The sequence below is a fragment of the Muntiacus reevesi genome, chromosome 4 (assembly GCF_963930625.1).
Source record: "Muntiacus reevesi chromosome 4, mMunRee1.1, whole genome shotgun sequence".
NCBI lineage: Eukaryota > Metazoa > Chordata > Mammalia > Artiodactyla > Cervidae > Muntiacus > Muntiacus reevesi.
In genome coordinates, this window is record NC_089252.1 from 75482391 (window position 1) to 75506257 (window position 23867).

Consider the following 23867-nt stretch of genomic DNA (forward strand, 5'->3'; position numbering starts at 1 on the left):
TCCTCAGGGCCTCAGGTTTCTCGCTGGTGTGGGCCGGTTTCGCTCATGCCCACAGGCACGTGCACATTCTGAACTCTGAACAGCGCCAGCGCCGCACAGTCCTTCTGGGCTTTGCTTTACGACTCTGCTTGGTGCTCACCTTCACCGATGTCTATAACTTTTTCCTTTTCCTCCTCCCCTTCCTGTTTTTCTGCACTTCTTTCCTGTCTTAAAGATGCAGACTGGAAACATCATAGCAACTGCCCCTGGGCTATGATACCAGAATCTTGAGGCTTTTCACCATGGCATTGCGTTGGCCCAAAAGTTCGCTCGAGTGGTCCTATAACTTGGTGTGGGAAACACTCAAATGAACTGTTTGGCCACCCGAATGCTTCGTGCCACCTCTGATTTATGGTTCTCAGCTTAGTTAGTTCTGAGCTAAGTTTGTCCTTCAGCTTCTGCGAGGCTCTCCTGAACTACTTTCTGTAGCAGAACTACAGTCCTGCTCTGTGCAAAGCCAGGGTGAGGGGCTGGCAGAGGTCAGAGGAGTGTGGGCATCTCTGTGGACTGACACTGCTGCTCCTCATTCATTCATTCAGCAAGCACGCCTTGAGCATGTGCCGAGCACTGCTCTTAGAGCCAGAAATACACAAGTGATGGATCAGATCAGATCCCTACCTTCATGGAGCTCATATGACAGTGAAGAGTCATGTGATATACTAGTAAGTAAAGCCAGGAAGACATACTTCCCAGTGGTGACAAGCACCATGATGACAATCAAACAGGGTAGCGTGAGAGGCAGTGGAAAGGGTGAGGTGCTCACCTGGCTTCCCCAGGCCCTGTCTCAGCCGGATGTCCCCACCTCACAGGGAGAACTTGGGGTCAAGGAGTTGGGCAAGACACCATTTGATAATCTGAGAAATCACCTACTTCCTGAAGAAAAAGACTTTACACCAGGGGAAGCTAATAGAGCATTATGATTTGTTTAATGTTTATATGACGGAGAATCGAGTTATGGACCACAACTTTAGAATAGGCGTTGTCTCGCTTACGCTTTCTAGACATGATGTGACTATCCCACGCAGTTCATTCCAGTGAATCTCTGTGACTCTTAGCAAAGTAATTACCATTCCGTTCACATCTGCCCTTGAAAACGGGCCATATGCAAGTCTCTCTTATAGTAGTTATCTTCCAAATCAAAAGGTAACAGACTGAAATGATGACTTAAAACCGGGTAGATGTTATTCTTCTCAGATCTTTTCAAAAGGTCACATCTTTGAGCTTTTGCAGTGCATCAGGCTCCCCAGGTGGCTCAGTGGTAAAGAATCCGCCTGCCAATGCAGGAGACATAAGGGACGTGGGTTTGATCCCTGGATCGGGAAGATCCCCTGGAGGAGGGCATGGCAACCCACTCCAGTATTTTTGCCTGGAGAATCCCATGGACAGAGGAGCCTGGCGGGCTCCCATCCATGGGCTCGTGAAGAGTTGGACGTGACTGAGCGTGCACACAGGGGCCTGGATGGGTCACAAAAGGAAGGAAGGGCGGGATCTGTTCAGGGCGTGACTGGTAACAAGCCTGCAGGCCATCATAACAAACGGGTTCTAGTCTCTGGGTGTCAGCCTGAGATAGTCGCATTATAAATTTATCAGCAACAGGCTTTCTCTTGTGCATTATGGAAAAGTGCCTGCACACCCTCCAAAAAAACATATATGCTTTCACGGAAACTTGACCAAAGATACTTACTGCAGGGTGAGGTAGCAAGGTAGGTCTGATGTCTATGGTGGGGCAGAACATGGCACCCAGCTCACAAGCTTTCCCCTAGGTGGGCGGCTTCTCCACCACTTTGAAGTCAACTCTCCTAGTTTTGCCTCCCCCCACACACCCCCTGACCAGAAGCCCCCAGGGCTCACAGTTTGAAGGGAAAGAGAGAGTTCCCTCCTGGGAAGAACTGGCTGAGGCCTTGATACTCCACCTTATCTCAACCAGCCCTGTCCTCCTCTCTGCTCTGATTAGCTGATTCCACAAACCCTGAGAATGGCAAAAGGCCCAATGGAAGGGCTGAAATGCACACCTCTTGTGTATTTTCAGCCACAGTGGGGGACAACAGAGTCCCCTGTTGCTTACATAACCCCCACCAAGGTCAGTAAAGCCAAGCCTGGAGGTCAGACTTCCTGCCTGGGATGGTGGGAGGGGGAGGCGATGTGGCGCTTCAAAGCTTAGAAATAGAACATTCATCAAGAAGAGGAACTCTGGAAAGACCCGGTGCCCAGATTTTATCACAGCCACACACAGGACAGAGGGTATCCCTACACCACCCACTCTCCGACAGCACCGTCTGCGCCATTAGAAGGTTGCTGAGCAGAGAAAGCATAAAATGGACAAAGCTCAGGTGTCCCTGTGGTTCCTGCTGACCTGTCCCAGCCCCCAACCCCCTGTGCCAGAGCTCGGCATCACCTCTCCTCGCCCTGGGGTCCCTGGGCCTGCACTTGGCCTGCTCCAGCCTAGAAAGTGGGGACCACTCACCTTGTGCCTTACCCCAAGAGCGCAGCCCCACAGTCTAGAAAGACACTGGAAAAAGCAGGAAGAATAAACAGGCTTCTCTCTCTGAGAGGCTTTAATTACCTCTAATTGTCAACACAATGCAAAATTACCCTGAAAGATAAAAACGTGAACTTGAAGAGCCCCAGAAGACGGACTAGACCGCTGAGCGCTGTGCTAGGCTGTTGCACTCGGCAGCCGACCGTCAGCGGCAGCAGCGGAATCGGGGCCCCTTGGTAATTATGCGCATCCATTAGCATGGCATCCGTTCTTTGTCACCAGCGTTTGGTGACAGTCTTTCTCCAGAGGAGCACACAGCCTTGTGGTCTGCAGCGGCGTGACCACCAGGTACCATCCCAAGGGAGATGCTACTGATAACACCATCTTCAAGGCAGAGCTTGCTGGGTTTCTGTTCTTGTTTTAAAACCTCAGGTGCTGGTGCAGAGGCACAGAATGTTTATGACAGTTTTGTAGACCCTGCTAACAAAAGCTGCACTCACAGAGGAAAATTCAGTGTTAGGGTTTCGTGGATGATGGTGGCGGGGTGGGGGTGGGTAAGCAAGCGGCAGAAGGTAGGGAAGGATGGGGGGAGTGGCGTTGTCTTTCCTTTAGCGAAGGAAAATAGGGGGGCAGGCCATAAACAGAGCTTCATTCCCAAGCCGGCAATTCTTACACTTAATATGTTTTGTCAGGCAAGTCTTCAATACAGATTAAAATGAAATGCCAAGTAATTTCCACCTCTCGGCCGCTCATGTCTGCGAACAATGGAGAGTGTTTTGATGAATGTCAGCTAATGGCACTTGCATGCTTGTAGATTTAGTCCCAGCAGCAAGGACTAGGGGGAGGGGGGAGGGGGGGAGGCTCTGTATGTGCGTGTGTGAGTGTGTGTGTGTGTACAGGAGGGTTGGGAACATTGCTCCCTAATCTCTTCCTGACTGAGGCAGTTCGTGACAACCCAAATTGAAAGTGAACCCACAACAAAATCAGGATGCCAAGATGAGATGACCTGTTGTTGTTAATTAGGCTCAAAGCAAAAAAGAGGACTGCCAGGAGCCGCCTCCACCCGGAGTAGGATTTCTTTGCGTGTAGGTGGCATTGTGGGGCGGATGCAGTTTCCGTGGAAGGAAAGTGGGCAGCTGCATTGCTGCATCTAAGGCTGCGGTTCAGCTAGGATATTGAAACCAAGCTTCAGTAGTTGTACTTTTTGAGTCTGTCTGCTTCCGGTTGGGTCCTATCCCCACAGAAATCAGACCCTGCCAACCCACAGGTTAAGCTATGATTCCTCATTTCCCATACATCCCTGCCTTTGCAACTTTGCATTATAAACTCCCATTATAATCAGAAGAGCAGGATAAAGACAGAAGCTCCAGCAGACTCTGTCCCCCGAGGATTTAAATTGTCATCTTCCTCGTGACTAGTGGAGCTTCCCCGGTGGCTCAGATGGTAAAGAATCTGCCTGCAGTGTGGGAGATGGGGGTTCGATCCCTGGGTTGGGAAGATCCCCTGGTGAAGGGAATGGCTACTCACTCCAGTATTCTTGCCTGGAGAATTCCATGGACAGAGGAGCCTGGCGGGCTACAGTCCATAGAGTCGCAGAGTCAGACACAACTGAGTGACTTAACACTTTCACTTTCCTTCCTCGTGACTGGTGTGCTGTGTTCTTATTTCTCAGCCTGTTCTTCAGCTGGATTGGGAGGATTTGGTTTCCAATGATTCTCTTATTGTTCAGCGTAGGAGCTTTAACGGGAAGTTGCTGACTAATTTTACGGTTGTATAGGTAACAATTAACACTTCTGTCCAGCAGTCATTGTGAAGGAAGTTTCCTTGTTCAGAGTCTAGTAGATTAAATTGGTTTTCCCTTCCAATACCAGGGACCAGGTTGTTAACTGGACTTTGGTGCTGACTTGCTTTTTGAATCATTTGGTTACCAAATTTTGTAGTGTCCAAGCTGATTTTTTTAAAGACATCGAATGAGAAAGAAATTCTTGCAGGAATGCTTAGGACGTGTGTGAAAATTCTCTTCCTGTGACCAGCAGGTGAATACCAAGGGCAAAGAGAAAAGAGGCTGAGTTGTGTTGGGCTCAACTGTTCTCACTGTTAGTTACTAGCATTTGGACCCTCTGTTTATCTGGTTTGATCCCCACAGCAGCCCCCTGTGGAAGGGTTACCATCCTCATTTTATAATGAAGAGACTGAACTCTCGTGGTTTCCCCAAGATATCACAGAGCAAAGAATCAAGTTTACAGGTCTGTCTGACCCAAAGTCCCCGCTCTCTCACCAAAGCCTTATCATTGAGACATTTTCCAACTATTTGAAACTATTGCCCACTATTCCCAAGTAATTCAGGATTGAACTGACTTGCTAAAAGATGCTTGGGGAAAGAAGTCATTCTCATACATTTATACACTGGCACCAAACTATTTAAAAAATTTTAACTTGGTATCCTTTTGGTCAATAATTTGTCTGAAAACATCAAACATGGTGGCTGACAACTGAGTCTGTTCCTCACAGGCTTGCTCTACATGCAGAAGTTCATTCATTTCTCAGGTACATTTCAGAAGTGGCATGAGCTTTTCAGTTCTTAGTCTGAAAAGTTTGTGTTGCTGCCAATTCTGGGCTTTTCATAGCCAACATTTAAGGAGGTACTTCTGTAGCAAGGATAAAATGAAATGGCTTGAGTTTCTCCCTTCTGCACCCAGGGAATTAGGGAAAGCTGTAGGGAGTGGGCAGCCTGCCAGTCTATGAGAGGAAGGGTCACGCTTCCTGCCAGTGTCTGGAGGCCGGAGGACTGTGGCCAGGACCCAAGTCATGTCCCTTGTGACTGACCCAGAAGCCCACCGTCCCATCACTCCCCCAAACCCTCCTCCACCGTCCAGCTTTGTTGCCTCACCATCTGGATAAGGGAGAACCAGCCTCCCTGTCTTGTTACCACTACCGTTGGGAGCACGTGTGGATGTCGGGGAAGCATGTGGATGAGGCCGAGTCTTCGTTTCCTCATCCATGAGAGGGAGTGATACCTCCCTCCCCGGGTTACTGAGTCTGCAACAGAAATCCCGTGGGGCCCCTGGGCCACACAGCACGGCCAGGCTTGGTGAGAGGTGGTTACCTCAGCAGAAGCATCACCAGAGCCCCCGGACATGGCTCTCCTCCTCCGCAGACCCGAGCTCACAGTCTGTCTTTGATAAGAATTCCAGATCTTCTGGTGTTGGAGAGAGTGCCAAAGTGAGCGTTCGCACTGCTGGGGAGGTCAGCGTGGAGTCCCCGCCTGCAAAGGGGATGTCAGAGGCGATTGTAAAAGGCAGAACTGTCAGGTCAGAGGGGTCCTGGGCATTTCCTAAGACTCAGTCTTCTGGGACTTTTTCCTGATCAAAAGGATTTTTCAATTTCAAAAATCAAAGTAAAATCTCTGGCAAAATGCCAAAATAGAGTTGAGCACCTCTGTCAGCAAATTTTACTTCCCCAAGAAGTGATTTTCACTCCCCCGTCTCCACAGGCAGAAACACTGGTGGTAAGTCGGAGCCAAAAGATGTGGGGCCCAGGTCTCCTATATCAGCTTAGACCTCCATCGGGAGGTGGACAGGATGGGGTCTGGTCCCCAGAGTACAGTGTAGGAAGAGGTCAGAAGGGGCATTCCTCCAAGGGAACTTCGAGATTTTGCTCATTTATATTGGGGAAGTGTGGGGACTTCCCAGGTGGCTCAGTGATAAAGAATCCGCCTGCCAACACAGGAGATGCAAGAGTCACAGGTTCGATCCTCGGGTCAGGAAGATCCCCTGGAGAAGGGCATGGCAACTCACTCCAGTATTCTTGCCTGGAGAATCCCATGGACAGAGGAGTCTGGCGGGCTACAGTTTATGGGGTCACAAAGAGTTGGACATGAGTTGGTGACTGAGCACACATATTGGGGGAAAGCCTGGGGAATGCAGGTTGAAATGGATTCTAAGCAAATTAAGATGGAATAGTCTGAATGTAATATGTTCGCTCAGACAGCTGGAGGTGGCGCTAGAGATGGCTTTGTTGGTTGGCTGAACGTTGGCCTCAATGGTTCTACGCTGAGTGCAGTTCTGGTGTGTCCCTGGCGTATCACAGAAGGGAAGGCGTTAGAGGCTTAGCAAGGTTGGCGGGTTGGAGTGCGTCTGTCACGTGTGCGCTGCACACTCACTTCTCGCCTTGTCCCCGGACCAGACTCAGAGGACACTCCCTGCTCAGGCCCTGAGAAGCACGTTAATGGTGGGTGAGGGGGCACTAGCCAGCCATTCAGCTCTGGGGTGGCTGAATTCTGCAGACTGGACGTGCTGGGGCGAGGCAGCCCTTGAGATACTGATTTTGATATGGATGATAGGGGTCGCTGTGTGGCAGAAGACACAGCAGTGTTACCAGAACAAAACGGGTCCACTCAGCCGGTTGCGGTAAACTGTATCTCACGGACACGTGGTCTGTGAAGGAAAACGTGCTGTTTACTGTAAGGCGCCAGACAGGGAGTCTTGGACAGTTAATGCTCCAAAAGCCCAAGGTCCCCGATAGGTTTCAGCAAAGTGTTTCTAAAGGCCAGGCAAAGGAGGGGAGCCCCAGGGTATGTGATTAGCTCATGCACAACTCTGGGATTGGTGGATGGTGAGGTAAAGGAAAGAGACAGTAAGTTGTTGCAAGTATTTCCTGGTTCGGCCAGACTCCAGAGGGGATGTGTCCATTTCTTTCATTTGATGAGGTTTTTTTTTAGCGTCTGCAGAACAACTCAGGAAACCTATGTCAGGTGCAGTTATCTAGGTACTTGACAGAGGAGCTACAGCAGAGGACACGGGGGAGGGGTCTGTACCAGGAAGGTCCAGAGGGTCCTGCTCGGTTACAGGTGGCAACAGTACCCAGTGGCCATCAAAACCTTTGTTCAGTATTGCTGACCAGCTCTCCTACCAACTTCATTTGTAAAATGTTTCCTTACGCCATTATTTTTCTTTGCTTTTCCTGTTGATACCTAAATATTCTGCAGCCTATCCTAGCTATAAATCAACTGAGCGCTTCTACTTTGATCCCTTTTTCTCTCTATCCCTTCATCTTTGACGTTGGAGAAAAACCACGTCCCAAAACATAATGGGTTCTACCAACATGTCATCTCTGGCATACTGAACTGAGAGCAAGAAGTGTGATAGAGAAGGAATGTTCCAAGTGCTCAGCGCTCCTCCAGGGCCCCCCGAGGAGGGCGGGAACACCCCACTGCTTTGGCTGGGGCGCTGCCGATGCCATTCATGATCACTGTGTGTGTGTGTTAAGCCCCAGGACTCGCTCTTTTACTCCCTCTAGTGGCCAAGGAGGGTAAGTGCTGCTGTTGTCTTCCTTTTACAGATGAGGAAACTGTCAGCTAATCATTGAAAATCTCTCTCACTGACCTTTACCCTTCCACCCCAGACAAAGTGTGATAGAGAAGGAATGTTCCAAGTGCTCAGCGCTCCTCCAGGGCCCCCCGAGGAGGGCGGGAACACCCCACCGCCTTGGCTGGGGCGCTGCCGATGCCATTCATGATCACTGTGTGTGTGTGTTAAGCCCCAGGACTCGCTCTTTTACTCCCTCTAGTGGCCAAGGAGGGTAGGTGCTGCTGTTGTCTTCCTTTTACAGATGAGGAAACTGTCAGCTAATCATTGAAAATCTCTCTCACTGACCTTTACCCTTCCACCCCAGACAACCAGGGTGTCTCTGTGAGAGTCCCCCCGGACCTCCAGCCACACTGCCCTCTATTTGATGAGCACGAGGTGGCCAGACACTCAGAAACTGCCACGAAAGGTGGGCAGTGTTACATAGCTACAGGTTCTTGGCAGAGGTTGGGGGGAACATTTTGCAAATGGCAAAGCCTTCCATAGACATATGGTCTTGTTCAGTTATAATAATCCAATTTCCTGTTATATGTGATGCAGCTGAAGTTTAGGGTAGATGAGTAAGTGGCCAGGGTCACATGGGGGGGAAGTGACCACGATGCTCGCCTTCTGACTCCAGGGCTCCCTCTAAAGAAGCAAAGTCATGATCCCATGTCTTTCTGTAACCTCACCATAGTCCTATTAACAGATGGCTCAAGTGGAAAAGGCAATAAGTAATGTTGGAAAAGGTCTGTCCACATTCTGGGTGTCACCGTGATGAGGCTTCCTTCCAAGTCCTGAAGGGCAGCCCTCTGCCCTGAACTTCCTGCTGACTCAGTCTGAGTAAGTGCTGTGGCCCAGACAAGCTGCCTCATTCTTTATCTCCTTTTCACTTGGCCAGTCTGAACCCATTACAGGAGTAAAGGAAATAGAAAGCATTAACTATTAAAATTTGCTTCAAAGGAAAGCTAAAAAACATTTACAAAATATGGGTGGCCCCCACCAACCTGTGATTTTCATCAGGGTTAACAGGCTGCCCCCAAGAAAAATATGCTTTGGGCCCCATTGCTTCAGCTTTCCCCATCTGCAAATGGACACAAAGCCATGATCCAGTCCCCCTCTCCATTTTTAGTACCTGTCGAGGATGAGGGGAATGGAGGTCAGGTGTATCTTCAGATGAAAAGACAAGCTTTGCAGAGGGTCTTCTCATATTCCCCCATTTCTCTCCAGCCTGCCTTCAAAGTCCCCCACTTCTCCAGAGACCCCAGGTCTGCAGCTTTTGCCTCTGGGAGTGAGTGGGCAGAGGAGCGGCATCAGCTAGGCTGCAGGCTTGGTACTTGGTCTATAGAGTGCTGCGTCATCGTCCTGTCTCTTTTCTTGCTAATAATGTGGAATAGGGGTGAGGGGAGGTGGGGTGGATGAGACTGCCCTGGCCCTAAACCGGAAACTCGTCTACTTGCCACCTCTGCTTAAAGACACACAAAAGCATGTCACTAGAGGCGTTGAGTCAAACAAGAGCTAAGAGGCTCTTAAGGGTGCTGCGATAACGTTAGCTGTGCCCTGTCTCTCCGTCTTAAAAAATACGCATGTGCAGAAGAGAATCCGGCAGTGAGGACCCCGGCTGGCAGGATTCCCCACCTTCAGGCCTACCCCCCGCGAGTGCGGACTCACCCCTGCAGTTGTTCAGCCCAGAGTTAGGAGACCAGATCAGTGGTAAAGGTGGATCATCCTTTCTTTTTTCTTCTGTAAAGCAACAATCAAACTGAGCACGTTTATTATACAATGTTATGTGTACGCCTACCAGCTATTCCCAATCTCTACATCAAAGCATTATTTTCAAAAGTTAAAAACCCAACAATGCAAATATAAGACAAATACATGATGAAGATCTCTGAGCCCATTAAGGACCAATCCAGTAAATGAGCATTTTGAGCCACACGGTCTGTGATATTCAACTGAACCCCAAGGTTGCCTTTGCTGAGTCTGAAGTTAATGTGACAATGAGGATGACTGTTTCTGGAAATTCCTTGCACGATGAAGGAGGCTGGATATCCCGGTTTGTGTCCAGAACAAGGACAGATAGGCTCAGCAGCGCCTCCAGGTCGGTAGGGTTTTTTCCTGGGCCTCAGGATTGGGGCTCGGAGTTAACTGTAGCCATGGCCGAGAGCAAGACATGTCTGATTTTGAGGTCCAAGGGTATTGTTGTTGTTGTTTTAGCAAGAAAGAAACTGAGGCCCAGAGTGAAGCCAGAGCACGTGGACAGCAGTAGCAGGCTATGTGAGTGCAGCAAGCTTGATAGGGTGACAGGTCTGATGTTGGGGTGAGTCTTTACACACAGGCTGATGGCCACCCTCCCAGGGCACCTACATCCTTGGGGGGAAGGGGTCCTTGATCTTTTCTCTGCTGAGGACCCCTTCTCATCACGCTACCTTTAAATGCTTAAGGTAAAATATCTAGGGTTTCAAAAGTGCTTTGCTTTGAGCAAACTCTCAGGAATATTTGTCTATGTGGTTGTTGTTTAGGTGCTAAATCATGGACATCCCTCCAGGGGATCTTCCTGACCCAGGGATCAAGCTCGCGTCTCCTGCATTGCGGGCAGATTCTTTACACCCAGCCATCAGGGAAGCCCTATTTGTCTAAGTAGTCCTCGTTTAATTTGATCAGTCAAAAATTACACAGAGACGTTGTTTAAATAGTATTGCCAAAGAAAAACTGCATGGACCCCCACCCTACCCCCAAATTCTACCCTCTGCCTTTGTCCACACCACCTTCCTGCTCCTCTGGATAACGCCCTACCCCAGGCATGCAAACCCTTCCACTGGCAGGAAAGCTGCCACGGCCCCCAGACTAGGAGGCACCTTTGAGGTGTGGTCCGTGGGGCCGGAGTCTAGAGGCCTTCACTAGCTGCCCTGGGTCCTCGTCGGGCTATAACACAGGTGGACTTGAGCTGCTCCAGCCATGATATTCTGCCAGTTAAGTCAGTGATGAGCCTAGTTCTAGAATCTGGGGAGTGGTTCCTCCAAGAGGTGACTGTGCCCAGCCCCCCGAAACTGCTTAATAACCACAGGAAATTTGTGATTTGTCCCTCAATTTTGCTAGTGATCTCCCCGAATAATGTTCGGGCGATTTCCTAACAGACCATGAATAGGGGTGGCGGGGTGTCATGCAGCTGTGCAAGCCTGGGTGTGAGCGTGTGTGAGAACCAGCATCTCTGCGAACCTGGGGCTACGCAGGCAAGTAAAGTAAGGATAGTTCATACATTGTTATAAGCCTATTCCTCATTATCTTCTCTTGAGTATCTTCTGGTGCATAGAGATAACTTGTTCTCTATGAGTTCAGAGCAGAACCTCCCTTAGCTACTGTGTTAAGTCACGTTTCACTCAAAGGTTTCCTTCCTCCAAGACTACATTAGTTGCTGTTTTTTAAAAATTTTTGTTGGAGTATAGTTGTTACAACGTTGTGTTAGTTTTCATTGTACAGCGAAGTGATTCAGTTACACATATATCCATCTTTTTCAGATTCTTAGATACATTATTACAGAATATTGAGCAGAGTTTCCCGTGCTCTGCAGTAGTCCTTGTTATTTTAAATATAGTAGTGTGTATATGTTGATCACAACCTAATCACTTCCTCCGACATTCCCCCTTTGGTAACCATAGTTTGATTTTGAGATCTGTTTGCTTCTGTTTCATAAAAAAGAAAAAAAAGATTGTATCATGTTTTTAAAATTAGGTTCCACCTATAAGTGATCCCTGGGTTGAGAAGATTCTCTGGAGAAGGGAAAGGCTCCCCACTCCAGTGTTCTGGCCTGAAGAAGTCCATGAACTGTATAGTCTATGGGGTCACAAAGAGTCAGACACGAGTGAGTGACTTTCCCTAGCAGGATAACTGGCAGGATAAGTGATACCCTATGGTATTTGTCCTTCCCTTCCTTACTTCGCTTAGTATGATCATCTCTAGGTCTGTCCCTGTTGCTGCAAATGGCATTATTTCCTTCTTTTCTACAGAGCGAAGAGACTTCAGACCTGTGGTGACAGAGGCCTTCAAACCTCGCAGGGGGACATCCTCGGAGCTCCCCGGCCAGAAAGTGCGGGAGGAAGCAGGACTTTGAAAGCAGAGAAAGTAGGTCTGCCGAGAGCCAGAGCCGGCCAGCCAGGCCTCGGAGGTCTCCGTGCCAGTGAAGGTTTTCAAACAACAACTTCTTTTCTTCCCTGAGAAAAATGGCTTGGGCAAGCTTCCCCGGTGTGCGTTTTGTCTGACAAGAAAACCTTTTGTCCTCTGTCAGTAGAAACACCGAGAATAAAGCACGAGGGGCGCTGCCGAGAGCCAGGTGCTGGAGCCCCGACCCCCTCCGCCGGTACCTCTGCCCGGGGGGCTCAGCCGAGCTCAGACGGACTCTCCCCAGGGCCTGGGCAGGCGACAGGACAGGAGACGTCAGTCACCCCGTGGATGCCCGAGCTCCGGTCAGTGGGGGAAAGGGGCTTTGGGAGAAAACGGAGATGGGGCTGTCTGCTTCATTTATTAATAGGCATTTGTCACACACCAGGTTAGGAAATAATCCTCCCATTGTTAGCCTGGCTTAATCCTGCCCTTGTCAATATGTCTTCCGGGACCTCGTGGGGAGGGGATGCTTTCTCGGAAGAAATCCCTTTTCAGAGGGAAAGGCAGATGTACCTCTCTCACCATGGGCCTGTCCCCGCCAGAAAGTCTGTGTTTCATGTGTGATATTCAAGGCATTGAGGAAACCTGCTTTGTAACGAATGAAATCCTAGATCTCTTGAAGTCACCCCTTAGGTGGTTTTTGCATAAGTAGAGGCTTCTCCGAACTGGGTTTCTTTAAAGCAAGGGCTTTTTTCCCTGCATTTTGGTTGGCTCCTAAAATAGAAACAAACCGCACTATTCAGGGAAGGGCAAGAAGGCTTAGCCTGCCCTGACCGCCCCCAAACACAGCCCTTCAACCAAACCTAGCAACTGAGATGACCACAGTATTTATTTTCTTTCTTTCTTTTTGGCCATGCTCTGCCGTTCATGGGATCTTAATTCCCCAACCAGGAATTGAACCCAGGCGCCCACAGCAGAAGTGTCCTAACCACTCGGACCACCAGGGAAGTCCCCACAGTTCTTTTTTAATTAACCCTGAAGTGTTTTCAAATTCAGTGAAGAATGAGAAAAGCAGTGTCCTGAGAGCAAAGTCAAAAGCAGGTTTCTGTCAGTTGTATGAAATCATAACAGTGAAAACCTTTTGAGTAAAGAAACCCAAGTATGTTCTCCTAGCCTTCTGACAGGACGTGAGTGCTGAGGGCAACCCTAGAGCCACCCAAGAGGCAGGAATGAGCCAACTTGGATCTGGCTAAAAAAGAACAGGAAACACACACGCATCTAAGCACCCAATTCACACAGTGGTAGGAAAGCAGAAACGATTAACTCCCTCTATGATGCTGAGTCTTTACAGCAAAAGTGAGTTTTTTGACAGTCAATCAACACCTCAAAGAAGCTTCCTGCAGCCCGTGGCACGGAGCAGCCTCTTCTCAGACGCCGGGTACTGCTTATTCTGCTCTCGGCCTTTATTTTCCTCCCACCTCTCCCCCAAGAAGGCTGCAGTCAGCTACAGCAATCCAGCCCGAGGAGGAGCTTCGCCTCTGAGAGATTAATCATGAGCGGGGATGTGTGATTGATCCTGCCACCCGCAAAGCAGGGGGAAGCTGAGGCCATCTTTTCTGCAGTAAGCAAAGTTCAGAGCTGTTTGAGTTCCACTAGGTAATAAGTAGGACTCTCCAGACCCGAGCTGGTAGGCTGCCCTCTCAGCAGGAATTCTCGCCCTGGCCCCTGAGGTGTGCCTCAGTGGATGCACCTGAGCCATGGAGGCTAGAGGGTCAGAACTGCTCACTTTTGCCAGTAGCCTGACTCCATCAGGTTTTAATTAGCATGAAGTATTGCAAATCCATTGTGTTCAAGAGGTTGGCAAATGAAAATCGGATTAAGATCTGTCCTATAAATTTAGGCTGTATGGGGTTTTTCCTAATCCCAGCTAGAGGCTAGTATATCCTAATTTTTGCAGGAAAGGAGTCTTGAATTTTTTTTGGGGGGGGAGGGCCATATCCTACCCCTCCCCCTAAAAAAAAACCTTAAGAACATGATTCACCCAAAAAATAAAGGGAAAGGGAAAATAATTGCATTTTCTGTGGATGTAACTTGGAACAAATAAATGCTAAAGGGAGCTGGTAATTTGGGAGGACCCTTGACTCCGATACTCCGTAGAAGAAACAGCGTCACATCACAGATGGATTAGGTAGCCTAGTGGCCCAGAGCACCCACGGCCCTGGGCTCAAACCACAGCTCTGCAGCCACTTTAGAGTTGCAGCTTTGGGTAAGTTCATTGTCATTTCCGAGCCTCTGTTTTCTTTTTATTTAAATAGTAGTTTAGTACTTAACATTTCTCCATTTCTTCAATGTAGGAAATTGGTAAAACAATACTCTCACCTCAGCTAGAATTCAATTGAGATGATGACTGCGGAGGATCAAGCCCGATAACAAGGACAACATAACTTCTCAACTTACTGTATTGTTAGACTTGATCAGCAGGTCTAGCGGGACCCAGGAGAAGTGGGAGTGTGTTCAGTGGCTGAGTTGCCAAGAGAAGCATGTAATAAAGCACTGCCCGGCAGCAGAATTTGCCCTTCACATCCAGGGCAGGAAGCCTGTCCTGATCTACTCAGTATCAGATGGGTTTAGTTCTCCGCCCTCAAGGTTATCACGAAAATGTCTAAGTGCTCACGTACATTCAGCTCTGTCCAAACACCGGGGCAGTTTTAAGCCTGCGCATGCACTGTCATTTACAGACCACTCACACAGCTTAGGGCTCAGGCTAAAGGCTGGTGCACAGGCTAACATAAAAGGCATGGTGGAGCTGAGGATTTGGGATAAATTATGGTTTAACGGCAGTGAGCACGGCTTCATCTTCTGACCTCGTATTGGAAGCCAGACCCTATGCTGCTTGCCCTGCATGATTCTCACAACGTCTCCATGCAGGCTGAGGGGAGATGAGATGGTAGGTGGATGGAGGATGGAGAGGGAGGCCTGTTACCTTGCAGAAGACTCCATAACTCACAAGAGCTGTTACTTATGGGGCGATGACTGTTCTTGGAGTGTGCCAGGCACTTCTCACCTGCTCGTTCACCTTGTCCTGCCAAACCTCACAGCATCGGGGTGGTAAGAGTCTCCAAGGTTGAGTACCTTGTACTTAGTCACATAATGGCAGGCCAGAACTCAGTCCCTGGAAATCTATTCCCATATCCTGTGCTCATCTACCTAGAACCCCTCCTCCTGGCCACCAAAGCTGCCAGGGATAACTCAAGAGACCAGTGGTGGTGGGGAGACAGGAAAGGGCTTTTCAAGGCCAGGTTTCTGCAACTCACCAACAAGAGAGTGCGGTTTACTGCCAGGGTCTGAAGACCCTAAACGACGGGCTCACGTGGAATGTGACCGTACTCAGCCTCTGTGCTACAGGAAGCTGCAGATGAGAGGGGTGGTGGATTTCACAGTCTCTGCGAAGACTCGCTTACCTTTACAGTGTCTGCTCTGCGTGTGGCAGCACCGTCCTTGGTGATTAGCGTGTGTGAAGGCCCTGACCCCTCATGGCGATCCCATGCGGTAGGTTTTGCCCATCCTGTGAAAGAGGAAAGCACTTGCCTGAGGTCACAGAGGTAGAAGTGGTCCAGCCGGGGTTGGAACTTGGGTGATCCTGGCTCCAACGACACAGACTAGAAGAGCAGTGTGCTGCAGGGCCTGGAGTTGCTTCTCTTGCCTGTGGCAGGTGCATACCTGGCGTAGGTGTTTGCAGGTAAGGATGCACCTTTTGTAATAACTCACGTGAATGATTCCACTGGACACTCAAGTGGGGACACCAGAGAGGAAGAGTGTGATACCAACACTCTCCATTCAGTCATCTTCAAGGCTTGGGAAAAGGCGGATCTTTATCAGATTTTCCTGTTTGAACCTTCCCACTTAGCATATTCAGCTGCCAGCTGGGTGAGGCTTCTGGAAAGAGTTTGGAGGCCCGCTGAGAGCCTTGACATCCTTGTCTGAAAGGCATTGGCATTGGCAGCTGTCCAAACACTGTGGTTGACTTTCAGACTATTTAATTGAAACCATATTTAAGGGAAAGAGAGAGAGAGAGAAGGAAGGGGTGTGGGGTGCCAGAGCAGGAGAAAGATCTTGGCAAAAAACAAAACAAAACCCTTCTGTGCGCTGTTTGCACCGTCGGATTGACCAGACAGGGCCACAAAGCTGATACAACAGGATTAGCAAAACTGCATTGTTGGCCATGGGCGCGGCGTGACACGTGCTACAGCAAAGGCATTTGGCAGGATTAACCTGCCAGGGATAAAGATGTCGCAGACAAGGGGCTGAATTAATGGACTGGCATGACCGAGGCGGGGAAATCTATTTGCATGCGATATTAACTGTGCTAATAAACTCCGGGCTGGGTTCGGCAGCCCTGTGGGTCCTCTCAGAAACAGGATTTTTTTATTTTAAAGCCCACCTGGAATCTTCCAACCAAGACCGGCTAATGCAGGCAGGCTTCCCAGGCTACCTTTAGGCTCATGTTTGCTGTCATCCTAGAATAGATAAACGCACATTCTTACATACCCGTGGCAGCATGGGCACCCACTGACTGTGCAGAGTGATCCTCGTACCCCGGGGTTTGAATGCCAAAGGGTCCTCCGTTCAGAGGGTGATTGTCTCTGAAAAACAATGCACGATCATTAAGTACAACACACTTGACAAAATACCTGCTCGGAATGGTTGATTGTGCCTGATGTGTGTATTCTCATTGCGTGGAAGTCAGGGCGAGAGCAGGGTGAGCAAGCAAGACAGGCCAAGGCATACATTTTCAGAAGGTACTCGGGGTCCCGCCCATACAAGGGCAGCGTCAGCGCCTGAGAGCAAGTGCCTCATGCCTCTCATCCTGATCCTGCTGAAAGCAGCAGTGGGAACCAGGAAGATACCGGCATTCAAGATGCAGGCGCGCTTACACGCACACTGTCGCCAATGCACAGCTGAGTGTTGGGGGGCAGCACCAGGAAGAGGCCGGGCAGGTGAGAGGGGAGGGAACCAAGAAAGATGGAGTTACCCTCCAAGTTACTGCTGTGGGCAGCTGGGGACCTCTGCCAGCCTGGGTGGGACGAGAGAGCAGGAATTTTTCCACCAGCTTCCAAGCATCACTGATGACGGATGTTAACTCCTTGTACCCCGCAGGCTCACCATATTCCTGCTCCTGTTCCTGACCAAGGGAGACCCCGCCAGCCAAGGGTTCCCTGTGCACCGGGCCAGTGCGGCTCCCTCCAGCCAGCACCTGCCACGTGAGTGAGATTTCATTTTCATCTGAAGATGCTGACTCTATTAGACTCATATCACCACACCAGGATTCATACAAATGTCCATTTTTCACAGAGCCCTAGATTTAGAGCAGCAGCCCCCAAATCTGGATTATCAGAATCCATGGGGGTGGGGGTGGATTCCTGGGCTTCGCTTTCAAACCTACTGCAGCAGAAGCTGGGAGTGGGGAGGGAGGGAGCCCTGAATCCCATCTTCCCCTCCTGAGCCAGTCAGTCAGGGTGGGGCGATGTCAGCTGCTGGAAAAAGTCTGCATTAACCCATGGACACCCTGGGAGCTGGTTGATGAGGAAACACACCCTATTTCTATTGCCATCATCTTTTTCCAGAAGGAACAGGCAGGAAAATGGTTTGTTGATTTGAGACCTCTGATGTTATAAAGCTTAGATAAATGTCACGTCCTTCCAATTGCCTTCACCAAGTGATCATTACGTGACATTAAAAACACACACACACACACTAGAATTAGCTAGCTTGACCTTACCAAGCAAATAGTGAAGAAGAAGAAGTTAATGTAAACAGGCCAGAGTGGGAAATAAAGAGATAAAAGGCTTTGGTTAAAATGGGTGCTGAATTCTGGAACACCAGAAATGTTAACATGCTCTTCAAACGCCCCTGGCATAGCTGAGGCACTTCGGAGGCAACAGCAGGTAACCGGGCCCTGAGCGGAGAGGGAGGGCAGCTGTGATGCACGAGCCCCCTGTTCTGGCGCAGATGGGGGCTGGGGTCCAGGCCACCCAGGAGGTGGCCACCCGCATACTGCTCTGGGGCTGCATCTGCCCAGGGAAAGGGGGACTTTCTTGAGCTCACAAAAGGCTCCGTCCCCAGGACAGGCCTGATTGTTTACCTTGCAGAAGGTGGTGCGTGTCTAGCCCTGTGTGCCAAGCTCTGAAGGAAGGACGGTGCGTAGATGAGCGGGCAAGAGGAGGGAGGTGGGGGGGACAGGTGGGTGGGCGGGGCCACCCAGCCCGTGTGCTTCTGCTGGACTTTGTGTTTACTCTGGATGGATGGGGGAGGGAAGGAGGGTGCAAACAGGAGAGCGACAGGCTCCCAGTCATGTTTTAGGAGCGTCACTCAGGCTGCAGGAAAGAGTGAACCACAGAGGGACAAGTTAGATACCCAGAGCATTGTCCAGGTGAGAGGTGGGGTGCCGGCAGAGAGCCGGCCTGGCCATGTAGGGTGGCCGTAGAGATGAGAAGATGTCCTCCAGTGGCAAAATGTTGGCCATCCTGATGACTCAGAGCAGACGCTAAGGACAAGCCTGTGTCTGTGCCTCTAAGCTGGTGGGGACTTCCTTCACAGGAAGCACGAGGCCACGCTGCAGCTCCTGCTGTCCCCCTGCTGTGTGGCCCTGGGCGGCGGGGGACCCCACGATCGGGCTGAGCCAGGAGCCCGCCTGCGTGAGCACGAGTGTAGTGGGCAGAAAGTGGGGGAGGGTGTACAGAGCCACAGAAGCAGGCACACGGGGTGTGCTGGGGGGATGCCAGCTCCACAAGGGAGGAGGGGGAGGCGCCCTGGGATCTGGGACTTGGGGAGAGATTAATACAGATCCGACCGGCCCTCTGGAGGGACCCCCGTGGCGTCCCTGTGCATCAGGGCACGAGAACCTGGAAGCAGGGAGGTGGGTGAGCAGGCCTGGCAGCCAGCTCTTCATACACAACAGGTGTGCGTGTCCTGGGGACGCTTGGTGCCAGTTTTCTTTCTCCTTTTCCAAATGCCTAGAAAGGACGGCCTGGACCGCTCAGGTCTTAGTTTAAGTGATACATTCACTCAGCCAGTATTTATCAAGCATCCCCTGCGTGGCCAAGGCTGGGGACCTGAGAGGGAGGTTGGAGTCGAGTGGCAGCAGCTCCTCCGCACACTGTGTGGTAAGAACCTTAAGGACGGGGACCAGAGGCCTGGAAAGTACAGGAGAAGTCAGGTCTGGTCTGGGGGATGGTGTCCAGGAAGTCATTTTGCATTGGAAATCTGAAAGAGGAGTGGGTATTAAACTATGTGAAATCGAGAATGAGGCATTCCAGGAGGAGGAAGCAGCTTGCGGTGGACAGGAGTATGGCATATTTGAGAAGTCAGAGCAGCAGACAAATGGATGGACCTAGCGTCTGTCATACAGAGTGAAGGACGTCAAAGAGGAAAACAAGCATAGCATGTTAACGCATATATATGGAATCCAGGGAAATGGTACAGACGAACCCATTTGCAGGGCAGGAACAGAGACAGACACAGATGTAGAGAACAGACATGTGGACACGGGATGGAGGGGGACAGTGGGACAAACAGAGTGGCATTGACATGTATGCACCACCATGTGTAAACTCATCGCTAGTGGGAAGCCGCCGTGTAACCCAGGGAGCTCAGCTCCGTGCTCTGTGATCACCTAGAGGGTGGGGCTGAGAAAGGGAGGCTCAAAAGGGAGGAGAGATACGTGGACATAAAGCTGACTCTTGTTGTGGTGCAGCAGAAACTGACAACATCGTTAAAGCAGTTATACTCCAATTAAAAAAATTTTTAACAATTCAAAATACAAAACAAGTCAGCGGAGTGCAGATGGAGGGGGAGGTGAAAGGCCGTCTCTGCTGGCATTCTGCTTCTAACCCCTGGCTGCTCTCTGTCCGCTCCGCACTCCAGAGGCAGCACGGAGGACCGTCGGCTGGCACGGTGCGGTGGGGCAGCTGGTGTTGTGAATCAGGCCGTCGCCAATCAGAGAACGGCTACTTCACAACACCAGGGTCACACCCCACCCCAGGCAGCGCTCCCAGCTCCAGCCCCCATCCGGCCTCCACCTCGGCCAGCGCTGGGGCACCGCCAAGCCCCCCAGGACCCCAGCAGGCGGCTTTCCGGTTGACGCCTCATGCTGTGCAGATGCCACTGCAAACACAGGAGCCCTGAGGCTGTTTCTCCCCCAACACAGACAGCTCCACTTCGAACTGAAAGGCGCTCGCGCAGCATTGGCTTCCTGCAGAGAAAATGGAGCCACCAGCTCCCTGCGGTGAGGACGGAGTTGTGATCTCGGGAGGGTTGAGCACCGCCGACCTGCCCCACTCCTCCTGGCGCTGAGAACACAGCTGTGAGCCGGGCCGGGATTTTGACACATGATGGTGACCGCTCTGACCCGGGCAGAGTGGAGGGAAGGGAGGCGCTAGTGCCAGGATGGTGGCTCAGGGACAGTCCTGGAGAGCGAGGAGGGCCTTGTGTGGCCACACAGACCGGAGACACGTCTATTTCCTAGATGGCCCCGGGTGCCCTTGAGAACACATGCCCGCCGTCAGAACCGGTCCCCACGCTGGACGAACCTTACAAGGGCCCTTCCAGGGCATCGGTGGGTCACACGCTCCCATCATGGGTAATGTGATTAGTCGGCTGGGCTGACGGGGGGGCTTCCTTTCCCCAGGGCCCCACAGCCAGGGACCTGGCCGGGGGGAAACTGACAGAGGCCTCCCGAGTGGGAGTGTGGTTATGTTTGAGCACCTAAGTGACATCTTCCGTATGACACCGCTGTTTTTTAGAGCCAAGGGAGGCGTTGAAAGCAGAGTGGCTGGGTTGGCTAGCGTACTTTCTGAAGCACTAAGGAAAAAGGAGAATGTCCACCTCTCTGGTTTTCAGTGGGACAGAGCAAGATCCAGGGCTGCTGCGATGAACCCAGGCTCCATCTGTGTCACCTCGGCGGTGTGCTGCTGTCCCCAAGGAAGCCAGAGGGAGGGATAAAAACACACCCGGTGCAGAACGAGGTTACACAGAGCCTGGGTTAATCAGCACAGCCCCTGAAGTTCTGGGAGGTGAGTCTGCTGCTTCTGTGAAGTTCTGTCCTTGACCCCAAACCGCTCAGGCAGCTCTGAAGTTTGTACTGTGTTATGCTTGGGGACAAGTATCTTTAGAGGTAAGAGTCCCAGTTTTTCCCAGAAAGGCCTTCCCCCCTTTATCTTGAAGCATATAAACAGCACGTCTCTAAGAATCCATCTCCTAACCTGTTCTCCCTCTACCACCAGTGGCCAAGTAGGCACCATTCAGGGTGTGGCGCACGTTGGAAGGTGGCCCCCGCCTGCACACACCTGCTCATCACAGGCCCGGGGCCCAGCCTCGGCACAGGGACTGGGTGCTAACACGACCAACCCCTGTTGGTCTCCCGCATCCTCTCCCGCTTCCATTCCAACCTCATCTCTCCTGCTTGTTCCAGCCAGAATGGTGTTCTCCAAACATGTGCCTCTATTGTGGGAACCCCTCCACTCCCTGCCTTAATACTGTTTAGGGAGTTGGCCTCACCCTAACAGCACTGGCCCCCCAAGTGGCATGCCCCCTACCCCAAGCACCTCTCCATTCACACCCTTCCTCCCTCCAGCACCCCTGCCCCAAGACCCCTTTCCAGACCCTCACACCCTCCAAGCTCCCTCCTGCCCCAGGGCCTTTGTGCAGCTCAGCCCTGTCTGAATGCCCCCAGTGTACTCCCCTGATTGGCGGTGAAATCTGGAGGACAGGTAGTCGCCACTCAGGGGAGAGTATACGGGGGGCATTCAGACAGGGCTGAGCTGCACAAAGGCCCTGGGGCAGGAGGGAGATTTCAGCCAGCATTGACTCCCCCACATGGAAGACCAGGTAAGACAGCTGATGTTGAGAGCAAGCTGAACTCTGCCCCTGCAGAGCACTCGTCCCATTTTGTCATGATGCCTTCACTGGTGGGGATCTTTGCTGAATGTAGTCCTCCCCCCGGGCTGGATGCGTCCTGTGGGCAGGGACCCTCAGCTGAGTTCAGTGTCTGGCACTGAGGAGTGACTCAATAATGAATCTGTTCACAGTCTGTGCTCTCAGTGTCCTTCAAAGTCAAATGGCTCGCTCTTGCTCATTGGAGCTTTGGGTCTGTTTCCTTCCAGTGACACTGTAGTAACAGCAGCAAGCACGTAATAGGAACCGGGGCACACACTGCTCTGAGCCCTTCACATCACCAGGTACCTCCAGGTGGCGGGTCGTGTCGCCACCTGTCAGGTAAGAAGTCAGACCACACCATCCATGATGTTGGTACTTGGCGCCACTGCGCTGCTGCTGAGAAGCCAAAGGGGCAAAGCCGGCACCCTCCTTCGCTGTTGGTGGGGATGTACACTGGTGAAGCCACTATGGGAAACAGTATGGAGGGTCCTCAAAAGAAGCTAAAAATAGAGTTTCTGTATGATTCAGCAGTCCCACCCCGGGGCATATATCTAGATGAAATGACAGAAAGATAACGTGCACCCCAGTGTTCACCGCAGCACTATGTACAAGAGCCGAGACATGGAAGCAACCTAAATGTCCATCAACAAATGAAAAAGATGTGGTACATATATATAACGGAATATTACTCAGCCAAGAATGAAACGATGCCATTTGCAGCAACATGGATGGACGTAGAGATTATCGAACTAAGTGAAGTCAGACAAAGACAAATATTATACGCTGTCACTTGTATGTAGAACCTAAAATTGGACACAACTGAACCTATCTATGAAACAGACTCACAGACATAGAGAACAGACTTGGGTTGCCAAGGTGGAGATAGGTGGGAGGGGGGGATGGAGTGGGAGTTTGGGCTTAGCAGATGCAAGCAAGTATATATAGAATGGATAAAGCCACAAGATCCTACTGTGTAGCACAGGGAACTCAATATCCTGTGATAAACCATTATGAAAAAGAATGTGTGTATGTGTGTATATAACTGAATCAGTCTACTGTACAGCAGAAATTAACACAATATTGCAAATCACCTATACTTTAAAAACAGGAGGACAAGGCTGAATATGAAGGTCCCCAGGGCTTGCTCCCAAGTACCCAGCGAAGCCCACTCCATTCTCTCTGGTCTCTGAAACCTGGCAGACCAGGCAAGTATTCTTCCTGTTTGTACACTTATAAAAGGTTAAATTCCAAACTTGTTTAAAGTACTTCATAATGAAACCTGATTAAAAACCTAATGAAATATAAAATAGGGTCAAGTCCAGAGAGAGAAAACTATTTAAGAACCAGAGGAAGCTCTACTTAATTTTGTTGTTAAGCTGGTGAATTCATTCGAGGTTTGCACAGTTACCTTCAAGGTCAGCGCTTCTGGGAACAGCAGGGCTTGGAAAGAAAGTTTCCTGAGTAAATATTTAATGTCAGATAGAGCCATGCTTCTCAAAGTGGGGTTTACCTTCAGAGGTCAGCAGCACCTGGGAACTTGTTAGACACACACATCCTCTCCAGGTCCCCACAGCCCTGCTGAATCAGAAACCCTGAGGGGAGATCCTGCAATCTATGTGTTAATAAGACCTCCAGGAGATTCTGAAGTGCTTCAACTTTGAGAACCACTGAAATACGTAAAAGCGGGGGGAAAACCCTTTGATTACCAAATGTGAAAAGGGCAAGGTTGTGGAATACCCACACAGTCCATTCAAAGCAGTGTGAGAAGTTTAGGGCATTTACTGTGAGAAATGGAATATTTCTTGACATGTCAGTTAACAAGGATGTCACAGTCATTAACGATTTCAGCCCTCCCTGTGAGCTAGTGAGCCTGAGGAGCCTCAGGATGTTAAAATGTAGGATACTAGTCCCAGATAGATGAGGTACATATCAAAGGAGTGATTTCAGTGAGCCCCAGACTCTCGCATCTT

At 50.5% G+C, this 23867-nt stretch overlaps 1 long non-coding RNA gene across 1 annotated transcript; it reads left to right on the forward strand.

The window, feature by feature from the left end:
• Positions 1–20740: 20740 nt before the first annotated feature.
• On the forward strand, positions 20741–23443 carry LOC136167755 (uncharacterized). The gene is made up of 3 exons (XR_010663108.1): positions 20741–21035; positions 22125–22236; positions 23006–23443. It is a non-coding gene; the product is annotated as an uncharacterized lncRNA (long non-coding RNA).
• Positions 23444–23867: the final 424 nt, after the last annotated feature.